The 10,682-nt window shown below is 37.1% G+C and overlaps 1 long non-coding RNA gene across 1 annotated transcript; it reads left to right on the top strand.

Annotated features, from left to right (window-relative positions):
• Positions 1-1,737: 1,737 nt before the first annotated feature.
• LOC144543702 (uncharacterized) lies at positions 1,738-5,891 on the top strand. Its single transcript, XR_013508042.1, has 3 exons — positions 1,738-2,296; positions 4,265-4,373; positions 5,627-5,891. It is a non-coding gene; the product is annotated as an uncharacterized LOC144543702 (long non-coding RNA).
• The last annotated feature ends 4,791 nt before the right edge of the window (positions 5,892-10,682 follow it).

Raw genomic sequence — 10,682 nt, 5'->3', positions numbered from 1 at the left:
CACCTTGAATTGGAGTGTTGTATTTGGATTGTAAATGCCCAATTATCTTGCCATCTGGAGACACTACTAGAGGGTCCCAAACACCTTCAATAGGAGTGTTGTATTACGGTTGTAAATGTCCAATTATATTGCCATATAGAGACACTAAAAGAGTGCTGCAAACACCATCAATTGGAGTGTTGTATTGGGGTTGTAAATGCCCTATTATCTTGCCATACAGAGACACTACTAGAGTGCACCAAACACCTTTAATTGGAGTGTTGTATTAAGGTTGTAATATAACATTATCTTGCCATATAGAGATACTACTAGAGTGCGTCAAACACCTTCAATTGTAGTGTTGTATTTGGGTAGTAAATGCCTTATTATCTTGCCATATAAGGACACTACTAGAGTGCTCCAAACACCATTAATTGGAGTGCTGGATTAGGATTATAAATGCCCTATTATCTTCCCATATAGAGACACTACCAGATTACTTCAAACACCTTCAAATATAGTGTTGTATTAGGGTAGTAAATGCCCTATTATCTTACAATATAAAGACACTACTAGAGTGCTCCAAACACCATGAATTGGAGTGTTGTATTAGGGTTGTAAATGCCCTATTATCTTTCCATATAGAGGCACTACTAGACTGCTCCAAATACCTTCGATTGGAGTATTGTATTGGGGTTGTAAATGTCCTATTATAATGCCATACAGAGACACTACAAGAGTGCTCCAAATATCATCAATTGGAGTGTTGTACTTGGGTGGCAAAATACCCTATTATCTTGCCATCCGGAGACACTACAAGAGTGCTGCAAACACCATCAATTGGTGTGTTGTATTAGGGTTGTAAATGCCCTATTATCTTGCCATATAGAGACACTAGTAGAGTGCACCAAACACCTTTAATTGGAGTGTTGTATTAAGGTTGAAAATATCATATGATCTTGCCATATAGAGATACTACTTGTTACATTCTGAAATTTTAAAACACGATTAATTGCTAAATTATGTTTACACTAAATAAAAGTCCTTAACTAAATTAATAATTGATTCGATTAATCTGGTTATTTAGAACGAAACTAAAATTTCAAAATAAAAATTCTATAAATTAATGGTAATTATGCGTGTAATTCATGAATTTAAAAATTCATTACCATGCAAAACTTAGAAAGAAAGTAAACTAAATTTTATCGATTCATTCATGTAAATAAATAAATATGTCAAATTCCAATTAAAAGAATAAATAAACAAATGTTTGTACAAATAACATTATATAAACGTTACAAGCTTCGTTCGTTAAATCCATAGAATTGAATTGGATAAGAATATATATATACTAATTAATATCAAATAATTCGGACTCTAAAATTCAATTATAAATACTTGAAAATATTCATACGACCTTATAAAAATATATTATGTAACCTCGATTCAGAATTTAGAATGGAAATGTAATATTAGATCAAACGATCAAGTTATTTAAATTTCTGAATTTTTGGAACCGTTGATCTAGTAATCTAGCACGCATCTTGAAGACCATCTCAACCTTCCATTTTGAATTGACGGGGGATTTAACCCCCTTTGATAATGGGGTCGGGTCCGGACCCCTTTCTTTTCTTTTCCTTTTCCCCTCCAGTTTCTCTTCCTCTCTCTCTCGCTTACAGCCTAACCCCACGCGAATCCCTCCGTCTCTCTCTTTCTGCCGTCTCTTTCCTCTCCGTTGAAAACCCTAGTTCGGCTCTCTCTTCACTCTCTGAACTATGGCCCCCACCGCTGAGATCCTCTCTCTCTCTGGTTCCTTCAAGAAGAAGGAACCGAAGTGATTCCCCGCTCTCTTGTGCCGTCCCGTCGGTTGTCAGAAAACCCATCTCTCTCCCACGCGAGAGCTTTGACTTGTGCGCGATCGTACACCTACCAGGGTCTATCTCGTGCCTACCCTCTGGGCTTGGCCGACCCCCTACTGCCTTCCTCGTGAGTATATAAAAAGCCCTCATCTCTCTTTTGGGTGTTTTGAAAATCTGAAATTTGTAATCTCATGTGTTGAGAACTCAAACCCATCATTTCTGTTTTCCCTCTGATTGAGTGCTAATTATCCAAATTTTTGAGAGATTGTTGTGATTTTGAGAAACTCGGTACGTTGTTGTCTCTCGACTGAAATACGGGCACATTCCGGCACTGCCTCTGTGGTGCTTTTGATTTCTCGGTGCTTGCTGAATTTTGGTGTGATGGCTGAGAAACAAGGCGGTTCTTTGGTGCCGGCCACTTTCCATTTCCCTCTCCATCTCGTGCTAGCTCTAATCGGGTAAATTCTAAAATGCTCGTTTATTTGATCGGATTTTATTCTTTGCTCGGGTTGTTGATTTTCCCGGCAAAGTGTGTTGACTTGAGGCTCGTGCCTTGTTTGTTGATCGGTGTTGTTTGTGCCTTTTTGCTTGGTTGCGATGCGAGGCTATACCAGTGTTGGTACAGCACTTGTTGTGCTCTCTTTTTCTCCACCCTTGTCTGCCTCTGTCTGGTTTATGTGTGCCTTGACTTGCCTTGTCGACCCCCCATTTTATTTCCTTTGTTGCTGCCTTTTTCTTATGTTGTGGTGAATTGTTGTATGGTGCTAATTACCCTCTCTGACTTGCTGTGATGATCATGTGTATTCCGATGCTTACCAGTAAATGTTGTGATAGGGGCCTTTTCATAAATTGGTATAAGATTAAGGGGTGTTGTGTGAAAATTGCTTAACTTGTGGTAAATAAATTAAGAGTAGGGGCCTCTATGCAAAATCTGAAAATTTGAGTATGAATTCGGCCGAATTGAGTGAATTAAATGAAATTGGGTTTGGTATTGCCGTTGGGTCAAATTGAATTAAATTAAAGGTGAATTGGGTTCTTAATGATATAGACCTTGATAAATAATTGATAAAGGTGCCTTATTTTATTGGGCTTAGGCCTAATCCGAAAATAGAAGGAATTAGATTGGAAATAAAAAGAAATAAATTTATGAAATTTGGATTTCCAAAATGCTTAATTTGTCGGATTAAAACGCGGCTTAAAATTTAGGGTTAAAATAAGGAATCGAATAAAATCGAACGCTTACGTAAACCTAAATAGCTCGGGAAATGATTATACCGTCCAGGGTCTGATGCCTCGATGATGACTCATAACATAATTTGAGCAGATACTATAATAACCCGATTGGACACCTGTATGATCCCGAAACAAACCAAATTAAAACACCCAACACATTAAATTAAAATAAAAGTTTCATAAAAAGTTTTTAAAGTTAAAATAGTTCTTTTAAACATTTTTGTTCGAACTTGTACAAAAATTTGTTGCTAATTAATAAAGGACAATTAATTAGCAACAAAAAAATAGTTGTTGTGGACTTAGATTCGAAACGGCTAAGTAAACGTAGAGATTTAATTAGTTATAAAAATAACGAATTGCGCGACTTAGCAATAAATTAATTTGAAACACGTAAACCAATTAAGGGTTTCGTTTTTAATTTTATAAAACGAATTATACAACTAAAATATAAATTAGACCTAATTGTTAGAATAAATAATTTCAAACTTGAATCGAAATCGTGAATTTTATTATGGCTTATTTTATTTAATTAATTGTATTTTTAACTGAGACATGTGAAATTAGTTTAAAAGGGTACGTTTCTAAAACTTTAATTAAACTAAAGTTTTGAATAACCAAATGCAACCGTATATAATAAAATACGTAACTAATACGAATTGATATAATAACTATTAAATTAACATATTTTATCGTAATATTACAATTAGGAATTTAAATTATAATTTAGGTTTCGAATATCGAATTCGAACGACGGGATTAATTATAGTGAATTAAATTAAATCAAAGAGAGTAGATAGTAGAATATATTAACTAAGTATAGCACATTTAAAAAATTACCGTAACTCCCGAACAATTATTTTATTACGAATAATTCGACATTTGAATTTATACAAGCAATATATCTTCAAAATTAAAGCGTTAGAATATAAATTTGACTAGGATTAAATTAGATTAAACTAGATCAAAGTGAATGATCAATAGTTGACAAACATGTAAATTAAGATTAATGCTATGCTCGATGACATGAAATTAATTAATTAATTAATATATGCCTAATCGAATCAGTCCGACTGACTGAACCGATAAATTTTATAAAATCGAAGTAATCGAGAAATCGACTTGTACATTAATTGGGACGAGGGTTAGAATAAAATTAGCGTAGATTTTAATTAGTTTAAATTACGTGATCACAGATCAGTCAACTCCGTGCGAGTCCGACCCGTGGGCCGATCCGACTGACCCACAGTTCGGAGCATACGCGGAGCACGCCGATTATTAGCGACAGAGACTCCAGCCCTACAGGTGTGGGATATCTGAATTATCTTTTTCGTGGGCGTACTCTTACCAGTCGATCCATTTGACCTGACATCCGCACTTTATTTTAAGTAATTGCATTAAAACTTTAGAGCATGTTTATCCTTTCTGCACTGTAGGTAGAATTGCATAAACCCTGAAAAACTCGAATTTACTGTATATTAAGAGTAGAGTAATTAAATAATATTATATATATACCTTATTAGAATATTAGGTTATTAGCCGTCTTCTTCTCGTTAAAGACTATATTATTATTTTACATGCATACGCATGCATTGGTGAGAGCTGAGCAGAGCCGAGTGACTTCGTTCCGTCTTGGTGTCACTTGGCATGGGACGGCCTGATAGCCACTGAGCTGAGGGTCACTTGATCCTTGGATGGCTTTAGGAATATATTATATGTATAACTTGATTATATATATATTTTTCGATCATTTTACTATTTGACGTGAGCAGTTCCGATCTCGAGTTCTGTGGCACGATACGATTCGGGAATTTATTCCTTCCCTACATTAGGAGCTACTTTGCCTAGAACGGAAGTTCCCAAGTCCAATGCAGGCCTTGAGGAATGATGTGCAAGTGCATAAGGTCGACGAGCCTTGATGCACGGGGTCGACGAGCCCCTGATCCTATTGGTCTGGCCGGACGGTAGAGTTCTCTCCTGCTCATGAGGGAAGAGATTAACTTTTTACGACATGCATTGTATGATTTCTCCTATTGGATATGTTTGGGTGATGAATCGTTAGGCGAGATGACACATTGGATTTGATATAACCATCGGCTAGTGTGCTACTATCTTGTGGAGCAATGCTTGATGTCATTAGGCATCGTGTATCATTGCACTCTGATCACAGTCCTTGGATTATATTGTTTGGATCTTTTGATCCTATTGGCACGGCACGGGGTGATTACTTTATCCATATTATTATTATTATTGTATTTGGGCACACAGTGCGAGGTGTACTGGATTCCGACTTGATTTCTATCCGATATTATACTTTGATTTTATTTTGGGTTTATTTTGCATGTTGGCATAATAGAATAATCGCATCATGACATCACTGAAAATTACTATAAATTCTATTAGATATTATTATAGGTTCACACATGTGCATATTTTCAATTGCGTTTATTTTATAAATAATAAAAGTGCTTTGACCGTAGAGGATCCCTGAGGGGATAATTCTGGGTCACATACTGGGCGATTCGTCGCTCACCCACAAGTTGTTACGTGGGTTTTAGGTACAGGTTCTGGCGGTCCGCAGCAGGAGATGTCAGGAGCTGTCCCCGAGGGCCACACCACTTGACCTAGTTAGGATTATGCTTTTGATTAGGTTTACGAGTCCCGTATTTTCTGTGTTATATATATACGGGCTCGATAGATCATGTATCCCCTTCTATAGATGGTGTGATTTGGATCCGAGATGGATCGAATTATATGTTATGTATGTGTATGTTTATTTATTTGCTATGTGACTGATGCTTGATATTTATATTATTTTGCTTCCGCTGCTGTTTGATTTATTATTGATGATTAGCCTTGCGTGCTTAATGACTAATTAAGCACGAGGCGAGGTTGATCACACCTTAATCCAGAATTCCTGGTTTGGGGTGTGACACTACTAGAGTGTGTCAAACACCTTCAATTGTAGTGTTGTATTAGGGTAGTAAATTCCCTATTATCTTGCTATATAAAGACAGTACTAGAGTGCTACAAACACCATCAATTGGAATGTTGTAGTAGGCTTGTAAATGCTCTATTATCTCACTATATAAATACACTACTAGAGTGCTCCAAACACCATCAATTGGAGTGTTGTAATTGGGTAGTGAATGCCCTATTATATTTCCATATAGAAACACTTCTATGCTGCTCCAAATACCTTCAGTTGGAGTGTTATATTGGGGTTGTAAATGGCCTATTATAATGCCACATAGAGACACTACTAAAGTGTTCTTAGACACCTTCAAATTGTCTATTGTATTAGGGTTGTAAATGTCCTATTATCTTGCCATTTAGAGACACTACTAAAGTGCCCCCAATACCTTCAATTGGTGTGTTGTATTGGGGTAGCAAATGCCATATTATCTTGCCATCTGGAGACACTGCTAGTGTATCTCAAACACCTTCAATTGGAGTACTGTATTGGGGTTGTAAATGGTATATTATCTTGTCATATAGAGAGAGTGCTTGAAACACCTTGTTCTATTAGGGTTGTAAATGCCCTATTATCTTGCCATATGGAGACACTACTAGAGTGCACCAAACACCTTTAATTGGAGTGTTGTATTAAGGTTGTAAATGTCATATTATCTTTCCATATAGACATACTACTAGAGTGCTGCAAACACCTTCAATTGGAGTGTTGTAATTGGGTAGTAAATGCCTTGTTATCTTGCCATATAAAGACACTACTAGAGTGTTCCAAAAACCGTCAATTGGAGTGTTGTATTTGGGTGGCAAAATATCCAATTATCTTGCCATTTGGAGACACTACTATAGTGCCCCAAACACATTGAATTAGAGTGTTATATTTGGGTTGTAAATGCCCGATTATCTTGCCATCTGGAGACACTACTAGAGTGCCCCCAATCACCTTCAATAGGAGTGTTGTATTAGGGTTGTAAATGCACAATTATTTTTCCATATAGAGACACTACAAAAGTGCTGCAAACACCATCAATTTGAGTGTTGTATTAGGGTTGTAAATGCCCAATTATCTTGCCATATCGAGACACTACTAGAGTGCACCAAACACCTTTAATTGGAGTGTTGTATTTGGGTGGCAAAATACCCTATTATCTTGCAATATGGAGACACTACTAGAGTGCCCCAAATACCATGAATAGGAGGGTTGTATTTGGGGGGTAAATGCCCAATTATCTTGCCATCTGGAGACACTACTAGAGTGGCTCCAAGCACCATCAAATGAAATGTTGTATTAGGGTTGTAGATGCCCTATTATCTTGCCATATAAAGAAACTACTAGAGTGCTCCAAACACCATCAATTAAAATGTTGTATTAGGGTTGTAAATGCCCTATTATTTTTCCATATAGAGACACTACTAGACTGCTCCAAATACCTTCAATTGGAGTGTTGTATTGGGGTTGTAAATGCCCTATTATAATGCCACATAAAAACACTACTAGAGTGCTTTTAAACACCTTCAATTGGTGTGTTGTATTAGGGTTGTAAATGCCCAATTATTTTGCCATATAGAGACACTACTAAACTGCTCCAAATACCTTCAATTGTAGTGTTGTATTGGGGTTGTAAATGCCCTAATATAATGCCACATAGAAACACAACAAGAGAGCTGCAAACACCTTCAATTGGAGTGTTCTATTAGGGTTTTAAATGCCCAATTATCTTGCCATCTGGAGACACTACTAGATTGCTCCAAACACCATCCATTAGACTGTTATATTAGGTTTGTAAATTGTATATATTATCTTGCCATATATAGATACTACGGGTGTACTCTAAACACCTTTAATTGAAGTGTTGTATTAAGGTTGTAAATGACCTATTACGTTGCCATATAGAGACACTACTAGAGTGCTTGAAACACCTTCAATTGTAGTGTTGTATTAGGGTAGAAAATGCCCAATTATCTTGCCATATAGATACACTACTAGAGTGCTGCAAACACCTTCAATTGGAGTGTTGTATTAGGGTTGTAAATGCTCTATTATCTTGCGATATAGACACACTACTAGAGTGCTGCAAACACCTTCAATTGGAGTGTTGTAATAGGGTAGTAAATGCCATATTATCTTGCCATATAAAGACACAACTAGAGTGTTCCAAAAATCATCAATTGGAGTGTTGTATTTGGGTGGCAAAATACCCTATTGTCTTGCCATCTGGAGACACTACTAGAGTGCCCCAAACACCTTCAATAGGAGTGTTGTATTAGGGTTGTAAATGCCCAATTATCTTGCCATCTGAAGACACTACTAGAGTGGCTCCAAGCACCATCAAATGGAATGTTGTATTTTGGGTTGTAAATTCTCAATTATCTTGCCATCTGGAGACACTACTAGAGTGCCCCAAACCCCTTCAATAGGAGTGTTGTTTTAGGGTTGTAAATGCCCAATTATCTGGCCATATAGAGACACTACTAGAGTTCTCCAAAAACTTTCAATTGGAGAGTTGTATTTGGGTGGTAAATGCCCAATTATCTTGCCATCTGGAGACACTACTAGAGTGCCCCAAACACCTTCAATAGGAGTGTTGTATTAGGGTTGTAAATGCCCAATTTTCTTGCCATCTGAAGACACTACTAGAGTGGCTCCAAGCACCATCAAATGGAATGTTGTATTAGGGTTGTAAATACTATATTATCTTCCTCTATAGAGACACTACTAGAGTGCTCCTAATACCTTCATTTGCGGTGTTGTATTGGGGTTGTAAATACCCTATTATATTGCCTTATAGAGAGACACTACTAGAGTACTCCAAACACCTTCAACAGGAATGTTGTACTAGGGTGGTAAATGCCCTATTATCTTACCGTATACAGACACTACTAGAGTGCTCCAAACACCTCCGCTTGGAGTGTTGTATTAGGGTTGTAAATGCCCTATTATCTTGACTATATAAAGCCACTACTTGAGTGCTCCAAAGACCATCAATTGGAATGCTATATTAAGGTTGTAAATGCCCTATTATCTTACCATATAAAGACACTACTAGAGTGCTACAAACACCTTCAATTGAAGTGTTGTGTTAGGGTTGTAAATGCCCTATTATCTTGTCATATAGAGACACTACAAGAGTGCACCAAACACCTTCAAGTAGAGTGTTGTATTAGGGTTGTAAATGCACTGTTATCTTCCCATCTGGGGACACTGCTAGTGTGCTTCAAACACCTTCAATTGTAGTGTTGTATTGGGGTTGTAAATTGTATATTATCTTGCCATATAGAGACACTACTAGAGTGCTTGAAACACCTTCAATTGTAGTGTTGTATTATGGTTGTAAATGCTCTATTATCTTGCCATATAGAGACACTACTAGAGTGCACCAAACACCTTTAATTGGAGTGTTGTATTAAGGTTGTAAATGTCATATTACCTTGCCATATAGACACACTACTATAGTGCTGCAAATACCTTCAATTGGAGTGTTGCAATTGGGTAGTAAATGCCCTATTATCTTGCCATATAAAGACACTACTAGAGTGCTCAAAAAACCGTCAATTGGAGTGTTGTATTTGGGTGGCAAAATACCCTATTATCTTGTCATCTGGAGGCACTACTAGAGTTCCCCAAACACCTTGAATTGGAGTGTTGTATTTGGGTTGTAAATGCCCAATTATCTTGCCATCTGGAGATACTACTAGGGTGCCCCAAACACCTTCAATAGGAGTGTTGTTTGAGGGTTGTAAATGCCCAATTATCTTGCCAGATAGAGACACTACTAGAGTTCTCCAAACACCTTCAATTGGAGTGTTGTATTGCGGTTGTAAATGTCATATTATCTTGCCATCTGGAGACACTACTAGAGTGCCCCAATCACCTTCAATAGGAGTGTTGTATTAGGGTTGTAAATGCACAATTATCTTGCCATATAACATTACAAGTATGCTGCAAACACCATCAATTTGAGTGTTGCATTAGGGTTGTAAATGCCCTATTATCTTGCCATATAGAGACACTACTAGAGTGCATCAAACACCTTTAATTGGAGTGTTGTATTTGGGTGGCAAAATACATTATTATCTTGCCATATGGAGACACTACTAGAGTGCCCCAAACACCATGAATTGGAGAGTTGTATTTGGGTGGTAAATGCCCAATTATCTTGCCATCTGGAGACACTACTAGAGTGCCCCAAACACCTTCAATAGGAGTGTTGTATTAAGGTTGTAAATGCCCAATTCTCTTGCCATCTGAAGACACTACTAGAGTGGCTCCAAGCACCATCAAATGGAATGTTGTATTAGGGTTGTAAATGCTATATTATCTTCCTCTGTAGAGACACTACTAGAGTGCTCCTAATACCTTCATTTGCGGTATTGTATTGGGGTTGTAAATAACCTATTATATTGCCTTATAAAGAGACACTACTAGAGTGCTCCAAACACCTTCAACTGGAATGTTGTATTAGGGTGGTAAATTCCCTATTATCTTACCGTATAAATACCCTACTAGAGTGCTCCAAACACCTTCGTTTGGAGTGTTGTATTAGGGTTGTAAATGCCCTATTATCTTTACTATATAAAGATACTACTTGAGTGCTCCAAAGACCATCAATTGGAATGTTATATTAAGGTTATAAATGCGCTATT

This window comes from Carex rostrata, chromosome 25 (assembly GCF_964058835.1).
Source record: "Carex rostrata chromosome 25, lpCarRost1.2, whole genome shotgun sequence".
NCBI lineage: Eukaryota > Viridiplantae > Streptophyta > Magnoliopsida > Poales > Cyperaceae > Carex > Carex rostrata.
The sequence above is the reverse complement of the archived record's forward strand: the minus strand, read 5'-3'. Positions and strand labels throughout refer to the sequence as shown.